At 36.4% G+C, this 17,475-nt stretch overlaps 1 pseudogene; it reads left to right on the top strand.

The window, feature by feature from the left end:
* LOC132028077 (large ribosomal subunit protein uL11-like) overlaps nucleotides 1–13,286 on the top strand; it is a 30,764-nt pseudogene extending 17,478 nt beyond the window's left edge.
* Nucleotides 13,287–17,475: the final 4,189 nt, after the last annotated feature.

Below are 17,475 nucleotides of genomic sequence, written 5' to 3'. Positions count from 1 at the left end.
AATCTTAGTGAAAAAAAAACTTCAAATGATCTCTGTATTCAACATTCTGGAAAGGCAGAGAGTAAAAATAGTGTTGTAATAAATAATACAGTACATAATAAATATAAAATTGTTACATAAAAAACTATAAGGTTATAAATGTTATGGAAAAATTGGGGTAAATAACATCAAGTGAGTTGAGAAAGTAAAATCCAAGTTAATTGTATTGACATCATTAAGAAAGTGGTATTTGAGTAAAAAGGTCAAAGAGGTTAAGCTGGAGGAAAGGTTAGTTATACAGAAGAAGAGCATTCCAGGTGGAGGAAACAGAACAAAGATTATAGGGTGGGCTAATGTCTGGGGTGTTCTAGAATAAGCAGAATCAGTGTTTTTATAGTAGAGGGACTCTGGAAGAGAAGAAGGAGGTAAGGTTAGAGAGGGCTTAAAGGTAGATAGTATTCAGTCAAGTGGATTTGGTCTTTGTTCTGAGGGAAACAGGAAACCACTGGAGAATTTGGAACAGATATCTGGAATGATTTGAATTTTATGAGAATAGTTTTGTTATGAGTGTGGAGAATAGGGTGGAATGTGAAACACCAGTTACAGAACTATTGACATAAATCCATATAATACAGACTAAGATATCACAGTTGAGGTGATTTGTGTACCTTGAAAACAGTTCATATATGTGTTGGAAGGAAGAGCAGTATAAGAATGGTTTCAAGTTTTGCAACTGAGCAACTGGGAGGGTAAAGTTATCACTGGCTATGAAGGGGAAATCTACAGATTGAATGAGTTAGAGGTTAGAATAGTGTAACATAAGAAATTCAGCTTTAGACACATTAATTTTGAGATGTTAATTGTACCTCAAACTTTCTATGCTGAACATGTTTTGTGGTATAAAGCTTTAGAAGTCAGGTGATAGGCCAGGGCTTGAAGATATAACTTTGGGGAAATCAACATATAGATGATATTTAAGGCAGGATGAAATCCCCAGAGGAAAGGGTAAAAAAAGAGAAGAAAGAATGAGTACTGAACCATGGGATTTTCCAATTACAACAGGTTGGGGAGGAACTGAAACAGAACAGTGTGGTGTGCTAGAAGTAAAATGCAGAAAATGTATAGAATGAGTGGGTTGACTTATTTGGCATATAAGTTCTTAGAAGAACTTGTCAAGAACAGTTTTGGTGAAACCATGTAGATAAAGCTGGATTAGACAAGAGTATGTAAAAAGAAGCATTGCAGACATCATGTAGAGCCAGTTCTTTCAAGAATTTTTAATTGAGAGGGGCAGGGAGAAAAGGAATGGCATCTAGACAATAAATGGAATCAGGTAAGTTTTATTAAAATGGTAGAACCAACATGTCTTTATATGCTAATGGGAATGATTCAGAAAAGAGGAAAATACGTGATGTAGAAAAGTAACAGAAGGGACACTTGGGTGGCTCAGTGGATTAAAGCCTCTGCCTTCAGCTCAGGTCATGATCCCAGGGTCCTGGGAATGAGACCCACATCAGGCTCTCTGCTCAGAGGGGAGCCTGTTTCCCTTCCTCTCCCTCTGCCTGCCTCTCTGCCTACTTGTGATCTATGTCTGTCAAATAAATAAATAAAAATCTTAAAAAAAAAAGAAAGAAAAGTAAGAGAAGGAGGAGTCAAGATGGCAGAGAAGTAGCAGGCTGAGAAGACATCAGGTAGCAGGAGATCAGCTAGATAGCTTATCAAACTATTTCAAACACCTACAAATCCAACGGGAGATCAAAGAGAAGAGCAACAATTCTAGAAACAGAAAATCGACCACTTTCTGAAGGTCGGACCAGCAGAGAAGTGAATCCAAAGTGAGAGGAAAGTAGACTGCTTTGGGGTAGAGGGGGGGATCTCCTGGTTAGTGGTAAAGCAATGGAACACAAAATCAGAACTTTTAAAAGTCTGCTCCACTGAGGGACATCACTCCATAAGCTAAACCGGGGTGAAGCCCACATGGGGACAGCATGGCCTTAGGTCCCATGAGGTCATAGAAGGATTGGGGGTGTCTGAGTGTCACAGAGCTCACAGGTATTAGAGAAGGGAAGCCAGCTAGAAAGACGGAGCTGAGGAGTGAGCTCTCAACTTGAGGTTACCTTGAGCCATAACCCATGGTACAGGTCACTGCTCTATGAGTGGGGACCCCATACAATCCAGGGAGAACCCCTCCCAGAAGAGCTCTGGGATCTGTGGGGTTCAGCCACTCCAGGCAGAGCTGTGTGCCAGAGACAGAGATGCTAGGTAACAGGCTAGGTGGGCTCAGAGTGCAGCCAGAGGCCAGGGAGATGGGAGTGATTGAGCGCTTTTCTCTGAGGGTGCACTGAGGAGTGGGGCCCTGAGCTCTCCACTCCTCTGGGCAGGAGATTGGGAGGCCGCCATTTTCATTCCAATCCTCCAGAACTCTATGGAAAGCAATCAGGGATGGGCGCCTGGGTGGCTCAGTGGGTTAAGCTGCTGCCTTCGTCTCAGGTCATGATCCCAGGGTCCTGGGATCGAGTCCCGCATCAGATCTAGAGTTCAGAATGATGATTCTCAAGGTACTAGGTGGGCTTGAAAAAGGCATGGAAGATATTAGAGAAATACTGTCTGGAGAAATAAAAGCCCTTTCTGGAGAAATAAAAGAACTAAAATCTAACCAGGTTGAAATAAAAAAATCTATTAATAAGGTACAATAAAAAATGGAAGCTCTTACTGCTAGGATAAATGAGGCAGTAGAAAGAATTAGAAGACCAAAGGACAGAGAATAAAGAAGCTGAGAGAGACAAACAACTACTGGATTATGAGGGGAGAATTTGAGAGATAAGTGATACCACAAGACAAAACAACATTAGAATAATTTGGATTCCAGAAGAAGAAGAAAGAGAGAGGGGAGCAGAAGGTATATTGGAGAGAATTATTGGAGAGAATTACCCTAATATAGCAAAAGGAACACGCATCAAAATCCAGGAGGTGCAAAGAAACCCCATCAAAATCATTAAGAATGGGTCCACACCCTGTCATCTAATAGTAAAATTTACAAGTCTTAGCGACGAAGAGGAAATCCTGAAAGCAGCCCAGGATAAGAAGTCTATAACATACAATGGTAAAAATATTATATTGGCAGCAGACTTTTCCACAGTGAGCTGGCAGGCCAGAAAGAACTGGCATGATATATTTAGAGCACTAAATGAGAAAAACATGCAGCCAAGAATACTATATCCAGCCAGGCTATCACTGAAAATAGGAGAGATAAAAAGCTCCCAAGACAAACAAAAACTAAAAGAGTTTGTAAACGCCAAACTAGCCCTACAGGAAATATTGAAAGGTCCTCTAAGAAAAGAGAGAGCCTAAAAGTAGTAGAGAAGAAAGGAAGGCAGAGACAGTATACAGTTACAGTCACCTTACAGGCAATACAGTGGCACTAAATTCATATCTCTCAATAGTTATCCTGAACGTAAAGGGGCTAAATGACCAAACCAAAAGACACAGGGTATCAGAATGGATTAAAAAAAATCAATATGCTGGCACAAGAAACTTATTTTAGACCCAAAGACACCTCCAGATTTAAAGTGAGGGGCTGGAAAACAATTTACCATGCTAAAGGACATCAGAAGAAAGCTGGGTTGGCAATCCTTAGATCAATTAGATTTTAAGCCAAAAACTATAATAATAGATGAGGTAGGACACTATATCATACTCAAAGGGTCTGTCCAACAAGAAGATCTAACAATTTTAAGTATCTATGCCCCTAACATGGGAACAGCCAACTATATAAACCAATTAAGAACAAAATCAAAGAAACACATCAACAATAATACAATAATAGTAGGTGACTTCAACAGCCCCCTCACTGAAATGGATCATCCAAGCAAAAGATAAACAAGGAAATAAAGGCCTTCAATGACACCCTGGACCAGATGGACATCACAGATATATTCAGAACATTCCATCCAAAGGAACAGAATACACATTCTTCTCTAGTGCACATGGAACATTCTCCAGAATAGATCACATGCTGGGTCATAAATCAGGTCTCAACTGGTACCAAAAGATTGGAATCACTCATTGCATATTTTCAGACCACAGTTCTCTGAAGCTAGAACTCAATCACAAGAGGAAATTTGGAAAGAACCCAAATACATGGAGGCTAAAGAGCATCCTACTAAAGAATGAATGTGTCAACCAGGAAATTAAAGAAGAATTGAAAATTCTTATGGAAGCAAATGATAATGAAAACACAGCTGTTCAAAATCTGTGGGACACAGCAAAGGCAGCCCTGAGAGGAAAAGATACAGCAGACAGGCCTTTCTCAAGAAACAAGAAAGATATTACACAACCTAACCCAACACTTAAAGGGGCTGGAGAAAGAACAGCAAAGAAACCCTAAATCCAGCAGGAGAAGAGAAATGCTAAAGATCAGAGTAGAAATCAATAAAATAGAAACAAAGGAACAAAAAGAAAACAAACAAACAACAACAACAACAAAAAACGGTAGAATGAATCAACAAAACTAGGAGCTGGTTCTTTGAAAGAATTAAGATTGATAAACCCCTGGCCAGACATATTAAAAAGAAAAGAGAAAGGACCCAAATAAATAAAACCATGAATGAAAGAGGAGAGATCACAGTCAACCCCATAGAAATACAAATAATTATAAGAACATATTATGAGCAACTATAAGCGAGGAAATTTGACAATCTGGAAAAAATGGATGTATTCCTAGAGATGTATAAACTGCCACAACTGAACCAGGAAGAAATAGAAAACCTGAACAGACACATAAGCAGTAACAAGACTGAAGCAGTCATTAAAAATCTCCCAACAAACAAGAACCCAGGGCCAGATGCCTTCCAACGGGAATTCTACCAAACATTTAAAGAAGAATTAATTCCTAGTCTCCTGAAACTGTTCCAAAAAGTAGAAATGGAAGGAAAACTTCCAAACTCATTTTATGAGGCCAGCATTACCTTGATTCCAAAACAAGACAAAGACCCCATCAAAAAGGAGAATTATAGACCAATATCCTTGATGAACATGAGTGCAAAAATTCTCACCAAAATACTAGCCAATAGGATCCAGCAGTACATTAAAAGGATTATTCACCATGATTAAGTGGGATTTACTATTGTGCTGCAAGGATGTTTCAACATCTGCAAATCAATCAATGTGATACAGTATATTAATAAAAGAAAGAACAAGAATCATATGATACTCTCAATAGATGCTGAAAAAGCACTTGACAAAGTACAATATCCTTTCTTGATCAAAACTCTTCAAAGTGTAGGGATAGAGGATATTGAGATACCTCAATATCATTAAAGCTGTCTGTGAAATACCCACAACAAATATCATTCTCAATGGAGAAAAACTGAGATCTTTTCCACTAAGGTCAGGTACATGGCAGGGATGTCCATTATCACCACTGCTATTCAACACAGTACCAGAAGTCTTAACCCCAGCAATCAGGCAACAAGAAGAAATTAAATCCATCCAAATTGGCAAAGAAGTCAAACTTCACTCTTAGCAGATGATATGATACTTTATGTGGAAAACCCTAAAGACTCCACTCCAAAACTGTTAGAACTCATACAGGAATACAGTAAAGTGTCAGGATATAAAATCAATGCACAGAAAACAGTTGCATTTCTATGCACCAACAGCAAGACAGAAGAAGGAGAAATTAGGGAGTCGATCCCATTTACAATCACACCCAAAACCATAAGATACCTAGGAATAAATGTAACCAAAGAGGCAAAGAATCTATACTCAGAAAACTATAAAGTACTCATGAAAGGAACTGAGAAAGACACAAAGAAATGGAAAAAAGTTCCATGCTCATGGATTGGAAGAACAAATATTGTGAAAATGCCTATGCTACCTAAAGCAATCTACACAGTTAATGCAATTCCTATCAAAATACCATCAATTGGGGCACCTGGGTGGCTCGGTGTGTTAAAGCCTCTGCCTTCGACTCAGGTCATGATCCCAGCATGGGATCGAGGCCCGCATCAGGCTCTCTGCTCAGCGGGGAGCCTACTTACCCCTTCCCCCTCCTGCCTCTCTGCCTACTTGTGATCTCTGTCAAATAAATAAAATCTTAAAAAAAAATCAATTTTTTTTCAAAGAAATGGAATAAACCATCCTAAAATCTATATGGAAACAGGAAAGCTCGAATAGCCAGAGGAATGTTGAAAAAGAAAGCCAAATTTGGTGGTATCACAAGTCCAGACTTTAAGCTCTATTGCAAAGCTGTCATCATCAAGACAGTATGATATTGGCACAAAAACAGACATATAGATCAATGGAAAAAAAATAAGGAGCCCAGAAATAGATCCTCAACTCTGTGGTCAACTAATCCCCGACAAAGCAAGAAAGAATGTCCAATGGAAAAAAAAAATTCTCTTCACAAATGATGTTGGGAAAATTGGTCAGCCACATGCACAAAAATGAAAATGGACCATTTCCTTATACCACGCACAAAAAATAGACTCCAAATGGATGAAAAACCTTGATGTGAGAAAGGAATCCATCAAATTCCTTTAGGAGAACACAGGCAGCAACCTCTTGGACCTCAGCTGAAGCAACTTCTTTCTAGGAACATTACCAAAGGCTAGGGAAGCAAGAGCAAAAATGAATTATTGGGATTTCATCAAGATCAAACACTTTTGTACAGCAAAGAAACAGTCAACCAAACTAAAAGACAACTGACAGATTGGGAGAAGATGTTTGCAAATGACATATCTGATAAAGGGTTAGTATCCAAAATCTATAAAGAACCTATCAAGCTCAACACCCAAAGAACAATAACCCAATCAAAAAATGGGCAGAGGACATAAACAGACATTTCTGCGAAGAAGACATACAGATGGCCAACAGACACAGGAAAAAGTATTCCACATCACTCAGCATCAGGGAAATACAAATCAAATCCACAATGAGATTCTACCTCACACCAGTCAGAATGGTTAAAATTATCAAGTGAGGAAATGACAGATGCTAGCAAGGATGCAGAGAAAGGGGAACCCTCTTATGCTATTGGTGGGAATGAAAGCAGGAGCAGCTACTCTGGAAAACAGCATGGAGGTTCCTCAGAAAGTTGAAAATAGAGCCATCCTATGACCCAGCATTTGGCTCTACTGGATATTTACCCTAAAGATACAATTGTAGTGATCTGAAGGGGCATGTGCACCCAAATGTTGATAGCAGCAATGTCCACAATAGCCAAGCTATGGAAAGAACCTAGATGCCCACCAACAGATGATTAGGTAAAGAAGAGGTGGTATAATTCCATAATTATGGAATACTATGCAGCCATCAAAAGAAATGAAATCTAGTCATTTGCAATGATGTGGATGGAACTAGAGTATATTATGCTCAACGAAATAAGTCAATTACAGAAAGACAATTATCATATGATCTCCCTGATATGAGAAATTTGAGAGGCAGAATGAAGGGTTTGGGGGTAGGGAAGGAAAAAAATGAAACAAGATGGAATGGAGAGGATGAGAAACCATAAGAGACTCTTAATCTCACAAAACAAGCTTAGGGTTGCTGGAATAGAGGGGTATGGAGAGGGTGGTTGGGTTATGGACATTGGGGAGGGTATGTGTTATGGTGAGTGCTATAAAGTGATGATTCACAGACCTGTACCCCTGGGGTTAATAATCCATATGTTAATAAAATTTTTAAAAAAGTTTTCAATGGTGCCACATATTTGGTGATTATCAGTATAAATCATATGGCATTTGCTTTCTCTTATTTTAAGTGCCTATCATAACTGCCATCACTTTAGTTGATTTTTAGCATTTAGTGAAGATCTTCCTTCTTTTCTTTAGAAAGGAAAATCTCTAAACTAATTATTTCCTATCAGTGATATTAAGGCATGGTTATAGGCTAATAGAAAGCTCACCCAGGTTCTACATCTTAACTGATTGACACATTTTGACCAGTGCCTAGTAGCAGTAATTTTATATTTCGTAAATTGAAATTATTTTTAGATTTTAAAATGTTAAAAATATATCAGTCAAATAATCCTAAAGGTAAATTATGTATTGCTTATGATATTACTTTAAAATCGCTAAACTTATTTTGGTTTTGAACTTTTGTTTTTTTAATTATTACTGGGTAAATTTCCATCATCCAAGGTATCAAATGTGTTAGGATCATTTCTGTCATGACTTTGTCTTTCCTTCCTACAGCCCCTCCTTAACCTATACACACATATTTCTTTGCCTATTAAATACCATTGATTTCATCACATAAAGATATTTAAGTATAAAACTGCCAATTCTTGAAATCTTGCTAGAGCTAGAAAAGCTATGTTTAAAGAATATTGTCATTTGCTCTGTATTAAGCAATATATCTGACAGTCTTTGTTTCAGCCACTACAGTAATTAGAGAAAGTGAGTCTGTTCGATTTTAATACTTTTTAGAAAAAAAAAACAGTTTTTTTTATTTGAAATACTGACTAGTAATATCAATTACTATTAGACAAAAAAAAATCCAGTACCTTTCTGATAATGATTTATAGTCCATAAATATAGATTTTGTTTATTTATTTTTATTTTTGTTTTTTATTATGTTATGTTAGTCACCATAAAATAGATCATTAGTGTTTGATGCAGTGTTCCAAGACTCATACATATACATTTCAGTCAAATAAAATATTTTTACAAGATAATCTGTCATATGAAGTGAATTAAATAAAATACCCAAAGTTGTTAAATAGTTACTTAATAAGACTAACACCTGAATTTATATTTAAATGTTATTAGTAAATATTGACACTTAAAGGAAAGTATTAAATATAAAATCCATTTCATGTTCATAGATGCTGTGTTATTTTGATATATAGAATACATGGAATCTATGATATGAATGTATACATTTAATAGAATTAAATATCTTATCTGCACATAATAAATCTGTATTATGAATTCAGTACCTAGGAAGTTGACATTCCTATTCCTACTTGTCAACTTTCAATTTTCTAGACTTTTCAATTTTTAAATATTCCTTGCCTGAATATTGTCTAAAAACATAATTCTTATCATTTTTTGCAGTATAAGTAAATGTAGCAAGTTTTACTTTGAATTCTTCTAGAGAAATAAATGACATATCTTTTTAAATAAACTTAGGATCAATTTTGCAATTAATAACGCCTTTAAAATCATATTAGTTTAACACACGTTCATGATAAAAGCCCTCAACAAACCAGGAATAGAAGGAATAGAAGGAATGAGTCTATAGAAGAAAAACCTACAGTTGGTATTAAACTCATTAGTGAGACTGAAAGATTTTCCTTTAAGATCAGATACAAGACATGATGCCTGCTTTCACCACTTCTATTGAAGATAACATTGGAAGTTTTTACTAGACCAATTAAGCAAGAAAAAGAAATGTCAGCTGGATTGGAAAAGAAGAAATAAATTTATCTGTTTGGAGATAACATGATCTTGTATGTAGGGAATCTTAAAGAATCAAAAAACAAAAACAAAAACAAAAATTCTAGAACTGATAAATTCAGCAAAGTTAAAGGATACAAAACATACCATTCTTCATTTTATATACTAGTGAACAGTCCAAATAGGAAATTAAACAATTTTATTTACAACAATATCAAAAAGAATAAATGCTTAGGAATAAGCTTAACCAAGGAGCTGAAAAGACTTGTACATTGAAATCCTATAAAATAAAGCTGAAAGAAGTTAAAGATGACACAAATAAGTGGAAAGACACCCCGTTTTAATGTATAAAGACAATTGTCAAGATGTCAATATTATGCAAAGGAATCTTCAGAGTCCATGAAATTCCTATCAAAATGATGTTTGGAATTTAAACTATTCCATAATTTTGCTAAGTGGCTAGTTGAACTGATACTAGCCCACCTCCCAAGTCCATGCCCTAGATAAAAGCCCAGAGAGTTAGTCTTTTTTTTTTTTTACTATTTTATTTATTTATTTGACAGAGAGAGAGAGATCACAAGTAGGCAGAGAGAGAGGAAGGGAAGCAGGCTCCTGCCTAGCAGAGAGTCCGATGTGGGGCTCCATCCCAGGACCCTGGGACCATGACCTGAGCCGAATGCAGAGGCTTTAACCCACTGAGCCACCCAGGCACCCCTAGAGAGTTAGTCTTTGTTGCGGCCAGCACGACGAATCGACCAGGGTAACCGTGGGGGCTAAGAGGATGATGAAAAAAAGTTAAGAGACACAGAGATGGGGGCAGGAGGGACACTGAAGATGATGTCCAACAGTGCCAAACTTATTCCACGTCTTACAAGCATTTATAAGGCAAACCAGAATAGGAGGAGCATTACATCAGTACCTAGTCAGATGACCTCAAGTTCCTATAACAAGTTTACATTAACTACAAGCAAACCTCTGAGCCCAGGTAGTTTAGGCTAAAGCCATTAGCAAGACAATCAACCAGGGAGTGGATCATGGGAGGTACAGAACAACAAGGATTAACTAAGAACTCAGGACTTTGGCCATATTGTTCCCTACTGCAGGGAGAGTGTGTGGGAAGTCACATAGGCGAGCGCATGACACATAGCACAGACCCTTTCTCAGTGCACTCAACTTTCCCGTGCTTAACCTTGTCAAGGTGTCCGGACTTTGAAGGAGACACAAATCAGGGCCTGGTTTGGTCCTTGACTCCAGCCATGCCGTGGCCTCCAACAAGTCTTAAACAAGAAAGTTTAAGTCCCTGATATGACTCCCTCAACACTTCTGGTGATGTCTCCTGCCTCTCAGCTCCTTCTCCCTGTGTGCCCCTTAAAATAAGACCAGCTTCTTCGCCCCCCCCCCCCCCCCACACACACACAACTGAGTTTACCAACTTGCCATTATTTTTGGTTTGAATTGACCAATGCGGTTTTAGTCTAGGAAACCCTAGAAACACTCTCCCTGTGAATGCTAATAAAATCATATTCCCCAGGTCCTGTCCCGGCACTCAACCTTTAATTTCTCATGTGACCCCTCGGGACTTGCTTTGTACCTCTTCCAGGACCTGTGAGTAATAAACTTCTCTATTTCACTTTCTTCTGTGGTCTTTGTTGAGCTTTACTCATCATCTGACACCCTACCAGGGCTCTACTTAACATATGTTAATTTAACAAAATCCTTACAAATCCTAATGATGTTTCTTTGTAGAAATAGAAATCCAGGGTGCCTGGGTGACTCAGTCATTAAGTGTTGGCCTTCAGCTCAGGTCATGACCCCAGGGTCCTGGGATTGAGTTCCACATCAGGCTCCTGCTGGGCAGGAAACCTGCTTTCTCCCTCTCCCATTCTTCCTGCTTGTGTTCCCTCTATTGCTATGTCTCTTTCAAATAAATAACATGTTATAAAAAAAAAAAAAAAAGAAATAGAAGGCCCTTTTCAAATTCATATGGAATCTTAAGGAAGTTGGAAATCTTAACACTTCCTGGCTCCAAAACTTGGACCATTTTGATTTCCATATTTTTGTAGTATTACTGACATGAAACACAGACCTATACACCATTAGAATAGAATAGAGAGCTGAGAAATAAACCCTCACATGTATGGGAGAATGATTTTTTACAAGGGTTTCAAGTCCATATATTGATGAAAGATGTTTTAAACAAATGATTGTAAGAAAACTGGATGTCCACAGGCAAAGAAATGAACTTAGACTCTTGAAACATATTTTAAAAAAATTATCTGAAATTCATTGAAGATAAATGTAAGAACTAGCATTTGGTTTGGCAATGATTTCTTGGAAATGTCAGCTGAAGTATGGGCAACAAAACAAAAATTAAATTGTACCATAATAAAATTAAAAATCTTTGTGAATCAAAGGACACAACCAATAGAATAAAGGGTAGCTCATAGAATAGAAGGAAATATTTGCAAACCATACACCTGATAAAGGACTACTATCAAAAACATATAAAGAATTATAACTCATTAAAAATCCAATTAAAAAGTGAGCAAGGCACTTTATTATCGGTTTGAATTGACCAATCTAGTCTTAGCCTGGGAACCTGAGAAACACTCCTCCAGGAACTCTAATAAATTTGATATATAGATAAAATATTTCATTCTTTGTTTCTTTTTTATATTATTTAAATGCAAACATTTGTGTTTAATAATGGAAGGATACAACCAATGTTGTATACTTAAAATTGGAGTCCTCAGTGGAAATAATAGAATTACTATGCATCACTAAACTAAGATTCAGGTCTGACATTCAATATAATTACAAAAGTTAAGAGTTATTACCTCATATAATGCCTCCATTGTAATTTTTAAAAGTTTGATTCCACTGAAAATAGTAACAATAGTAATAACATTTATTGCGGTTTGTACTGTCAAGCACTGTATGCATTCATTTAAACTTTACAACACCCACAGGAGGAAGGTATTATTATTATCCTCAATTGTGAATAAGAAAATTGAATCCTATATATAACTTGCCCTAGGAATGAGGGGAGCTGAAATTTGAATTCAGTCCATGTGTTTCCTGAGTTATAATTACTGTCTTACTTTTAGCCTGGGAGTAACCTCTGACATGTCATCTTCTAGTTGCCTGTAAGAGTTAGTTTGGTAAGAGGTCTTATTAAACATTTTGTAGATAATATATGTCTTGCAAATATCATTTTTATATAGCTATTTTTGTATTAGGGATAAAAAGTAATATATTTGTGGATAGCAACTACTCACCAGTATTAACTTGCATTCAGAAATTATCTGATACTAAGTCCTTTGTCTCTGACTTAGAGAAGGTCCAGGTACAGCTCTGTTTTGTCCTCCAGAATTCAGGTTCATCCAATTCCATTTAACTCCACCATGTTGCTTAAATTCCACCCTAAAAGGACCAGAGTGCTATACCTGAGGTGCATGGGGTTGGGAAGTCAATGCACATCTGCCTTGGCCCTGAGGATCAGCCCCCTGAGACTGTCTTCAAAAAAAGTTTGTGATGACATCACCCAGGGAACCGGTAATGGGAAGGGGCTGAGGATTGCAGTGAAACTGACCATTCAGAACAGACAGGCCCAGATTTAAGTGGTACCTTCTGCTTCTGGCCCAATTATTAACGCTCTCAAGGAATTGCCAAGAGAAAAAGAGAAGCAGAGAAACATTAAGCACAATGGAAATATTACTTTTGATGAAATTGTCACATTGCCCAATAGATGCAGCACTTGTCTTTAGCCAGAGGGCTCTCTGGAACCATTAAAGAGATGGAGGGACTGCCTGGTCTGAGGACTGCAATGTTGATGGCCGCCACCATGACAACATCATAGATGATATCAAGAGTGGTGTAGCATTCAACAATAAGAAGATTTGACATTATGCTACATTAAAAAAAAATTCTCTAATGATTAAAAAGTTTTATAAAGAACTAATTATCCGTGTATTTTATAATCCTGGGATCACAATTGTCTAATGGAATTTTATTTGTAAATGCCGGCTTTAATGAGCTTATTAGTGTTATTATTTTAATATATAGATTGAATTTTTATAATTAATGTAGGATTCTTTAATCCCAGATAATTAGGTCACTCTGGTATATTCTACAGATTGTTGAAGATAATAAAATCATAGATCTAAGGGCAATACTTCAGGTATCACCTTGGCTAATATTTTAGAAGTAACTAAATTATGTTTAAAATAAGTTGTATATCAAACATTTTCTCTTAGAAATAATGTATATGCTTAAGGCACCTGGGTGGCTCGGTCAGTTGAATGTCTGACTCCGGGTTTCTGTTCAGATCATGATCTCAGTGTCATGGGATTAAACCCCAGGTCAGGCTTGCTTGAAAATTTTCTCCCCACTCCTATACTGCTCCCCCCACCCTGGTTTGCACTCTCTCTTTCTCTAAAATAAATAAATAAAATCAATTAGGTCTCTGCCTTCAGCTCAGGTCATGATCCCGGGTCCTGGGATCGAGCCCCTGCATCTGGTTCCCCACTCAGAAGGGAGTCTGCTTTTCCCTCTGTCCCTCCCCCGCTCATGTTTTCTTTCTCTCCCTCTCACAAATAAAATCTTAAAAAAAGAGAAATAATGTATATACCAATTTATTCCTTAATATGTGAAAATAATTCGTATCTATATTTTTCTAGTTTATAAATATTCTGCTTTAGAAGTTGGGAATTCTAATTCAAAACAATGTAAGAAAAATTATAATCTATGGGATCTTTTATTCATCATGACAGATTGAACAAAATACATGGAATAAAACATTTACAAAAATTGAAATTCCATTTTGTCTCTGATCTTCTTGACAATTAGATAAACATGATTGGTGACATAATTTGTACTACCCATAAGAGCACATTGTTTTATAGATTGGACTTTGCAATTATATTTTTACCATGAGTCTTCCATCATAGTACAAAAAGAGATATAATGACTAATGATATAAGCCATCAGACTTCCAACTGAGATAAGCAGATGTCTAGGAGTAATAGAAATACATAAAGGTAACTGAGCAAAGAAATTTGAGGAAATCAACTTTCAGGTATTTAATTTTCATATACATTGCATTCTGTTATAATGCATGTTCCCAAAACAACAGTGATTGAAAAATGGGAAAATTACAATAAAATGGACATACATTGAGTATAAACCAGTTTATTTATTTATTTATTTTTTTAAGACTTCATTTATTTGTTAGAGAGACACAAGCAGAGGGAACAGCAGGCAGAGGCAGAAGCAGGTTCCCTACTGAACAACGAGCCTGATTTGGAACTCCATCCCAGGACCCTGGGATCATGACCTAAGCCAAAAGCAGTTGCTTAACAACTGAGCCACCCAGGTGTCTCAATATGAACTATTATCTGCAGTAAAGACAGCCAGAATACCATAAATAGAAATATAATATTTAACAAGAAAGGAATAAGCATGACTATTGCTCAGGAAGGAATGCTACAGGATTTATTTTTTTATTGTTGCTTTATTGATAAAGGAAATGCTTGCAAACTGTACTTTCATAAAGATATAAATCCTGCACCTTATCCAGTTCTAGGCTTCTGACATGTTGTACTTCCCCTAATGCTTTGAGGTACAGTTACATCCACATTATCTCAGGGTCAGCAAGCCAGTATTTTCACTTTGGGGGGTGTAAATTAGTTATCCCTACAGGAAGTCTAGAGCTATAATGAACTACCTGCCTTTGGTAATGAGGTTACTTTTCAATGTCCCGAAGTTTTTATTTGTTGTTCTTGTTGTATTTTACAGAAGTATACTAGTTTTATGTGCACTGGTTCAACCTTATTACTCTAATAAGCCGTGAGTATTTTAAGATTTTGTAGAATGCATGTTTACATGGAATGCATATATTCTGTCGTAGCAAAAGCTCCTGTGAGCATTGTTCCCAAACCGGTCTGTGCCCAAGTGACAAGGTGGTACAGAAACTTTGATGCTGTCCTTCTCGCATGTACTTTTACCCAATCCCTGATCTCATCACTTAAGAGAAAGGCTTACCTTCCATCCATCTTGAATTCAATTGTGTTTTCTGCTGACACTAAAACATGTTTGAAACAGACTGCTGTCCATCTGAAATATTAGTATCCAGGACAGTGCTAAACAATACTTTATAAATGACATGACAGAAGGCATTGCTGAGCAGGTTGTGGCAATGACAGAAGGTATGTTTTATAGATGTTGTATACAGGCCCTTCTTGTAAGGCCTGTTAATAATTTTTTCTCTTTGAGCCAACAAGTGGATCTCACTGATGAAACTTCACTAATAAAATTATCATTTAAACACTTGGCTAGAAATGAAAGTAGTGAAGAAATCTTAACTTTTGAGTAATGATATTCCATTTTGTATTAGTGTCCAGGTAGGTGTCAGAAAACACAACAGGAAAAACAACAAAATTAATTTGAGAATTAACTAGTAGAAGGAAATTGTCTATGCAACGAGGTAAAGGAAACTCTAAGGAATAAAAAGATAATAAATGTAGGGGAACAACACTACCTCTAGGGCTGATGGAGAGTAAAAAAAAAAAAAAGAAAAAAAAGAAAAAAAAAATCAAACTCAAAGAAACCTCACCACCAAGCCCGAGATTCTGAGCCCATTGGAGAACTAGGGGCTGAGGATGACAGCAGTGCTGGCAGGAGCCCTGGATCACCTGAGTGCTGTTGACAAGATCTCTGCCAGCAGGGGTGCCAGCGACCTGGCTGGGAAACTGCGAGCTTGGTTGCCATCAAGTGTATCTTAACTGAGAAAGGATGGATGTTCTGAGAAAACCTGAGAGGAGGAGCGTAGATGACTATGCTGAAAATTAAAACACTGGCAGAAAAATTCTAGGCTGAATGAGGAAATAAACTATCTTCATACAACAAAGCACTGACTATAGAAAAGGGCTGGGAAACACCCAGGATTTATGTGGAATATACTTAGAGATTTTTTTCCCCTTTATGATATGAAAGGATTTTGCTTAACTTAATGTTTTAATTACACTATAATGCATTTTGACCTTTTATAATTTTAATTTCTGAAAAGCCGGTACAGACTCAAATATATAAAACTCCTAATTTTTGGTATCCACAAATACACTACAAGGAATAGCAATGTTCTTTCTATAGCAATGTTTCTTAAAGTGTATATAAATAAATAAATAAATATATATATATAATGTATGTATGTAATTTTTCGTATGTATGTGTATGTATTTGTTTACATACACTCACATATTTTAAATGTTCTGAAATGACTGTAGGAAAAGAAAAAAAGTGTATTAGTCAAACTTTTCACTAATTATGTTCATAACTATTTATGAAAGATAATATTTGCTGCTGTGTTTATAAAACATCTATTTGTATAGTAAGTATATGCTACCTGACAGAATATTAGATAAAATAATTATTTGAAAAATTTTAGGACTTCCTTAGTCTTTGTCAAAAGTGCAGTTGCCAAATTGGAAACTTTGCATAATTCTTTTTTCTCTGCTCCATTTTACTTTGAAAATTATGCTGAAGTGAAAACTTCTTCAGTAAAGTCTACCTGTGCAGAGTGTCTGTCTAAGACTAAGGTAATTGGGCTAAATTCCTAAAACTTTAAATTACTCCCTTTGTAATCATATATTTTTTAAAATTTTCATTGTCATTTAAAGATTCCATCTTTGCTGATGTTAGGAGCATCACTACTATTATATTATTTATAGTTTTTCCTAATATCATGATGCAGCCTGAATTTTCAAAGAATATCCATAAGCTGAGATTATTCACCACAAAATGAATATGTTACTTTATGATCTGCATTTCTACCTAGTGAAAGCTTACTACGTTTTCTCTAAAAAGTGATGGAAAGGCAAATGCTCTCGAGTCAAATCATTTGTTATAAACCTGTTCTACCTAGTAACTGTGTGAATTAAGGAATTGATACAATGTATTTTAGAAGTTTATTGTATTTTTACATTTTACATTGGAATTACAATGTATTTTTGAATTAAGGAATTGATACAATGTCTGATTTTCATCATTTAAAATTGGGGAACCATTTTTGATTGTGTGAGAATTAAGCAACATA

Source organism: Mustela nigripes, chromosome 1, assembly GCF_022355385.1.
Source record: "Mustela nigripes isolate SB6536 chromosome 1, MUSNIG.SB6536, whole genome shotgun sequence".
Taxonomy (NCBI): Eukaryota; Metazoa; Chordata; class Mammalia; order Carnivora; family Mustelidae; genus Mustela; species Mustela nigripes.
The sequence above is the reverse complement of the archived record's forward strand: the minus strand, read 5'-3'. Positions and strand labels throughout refer to the sequence as shown.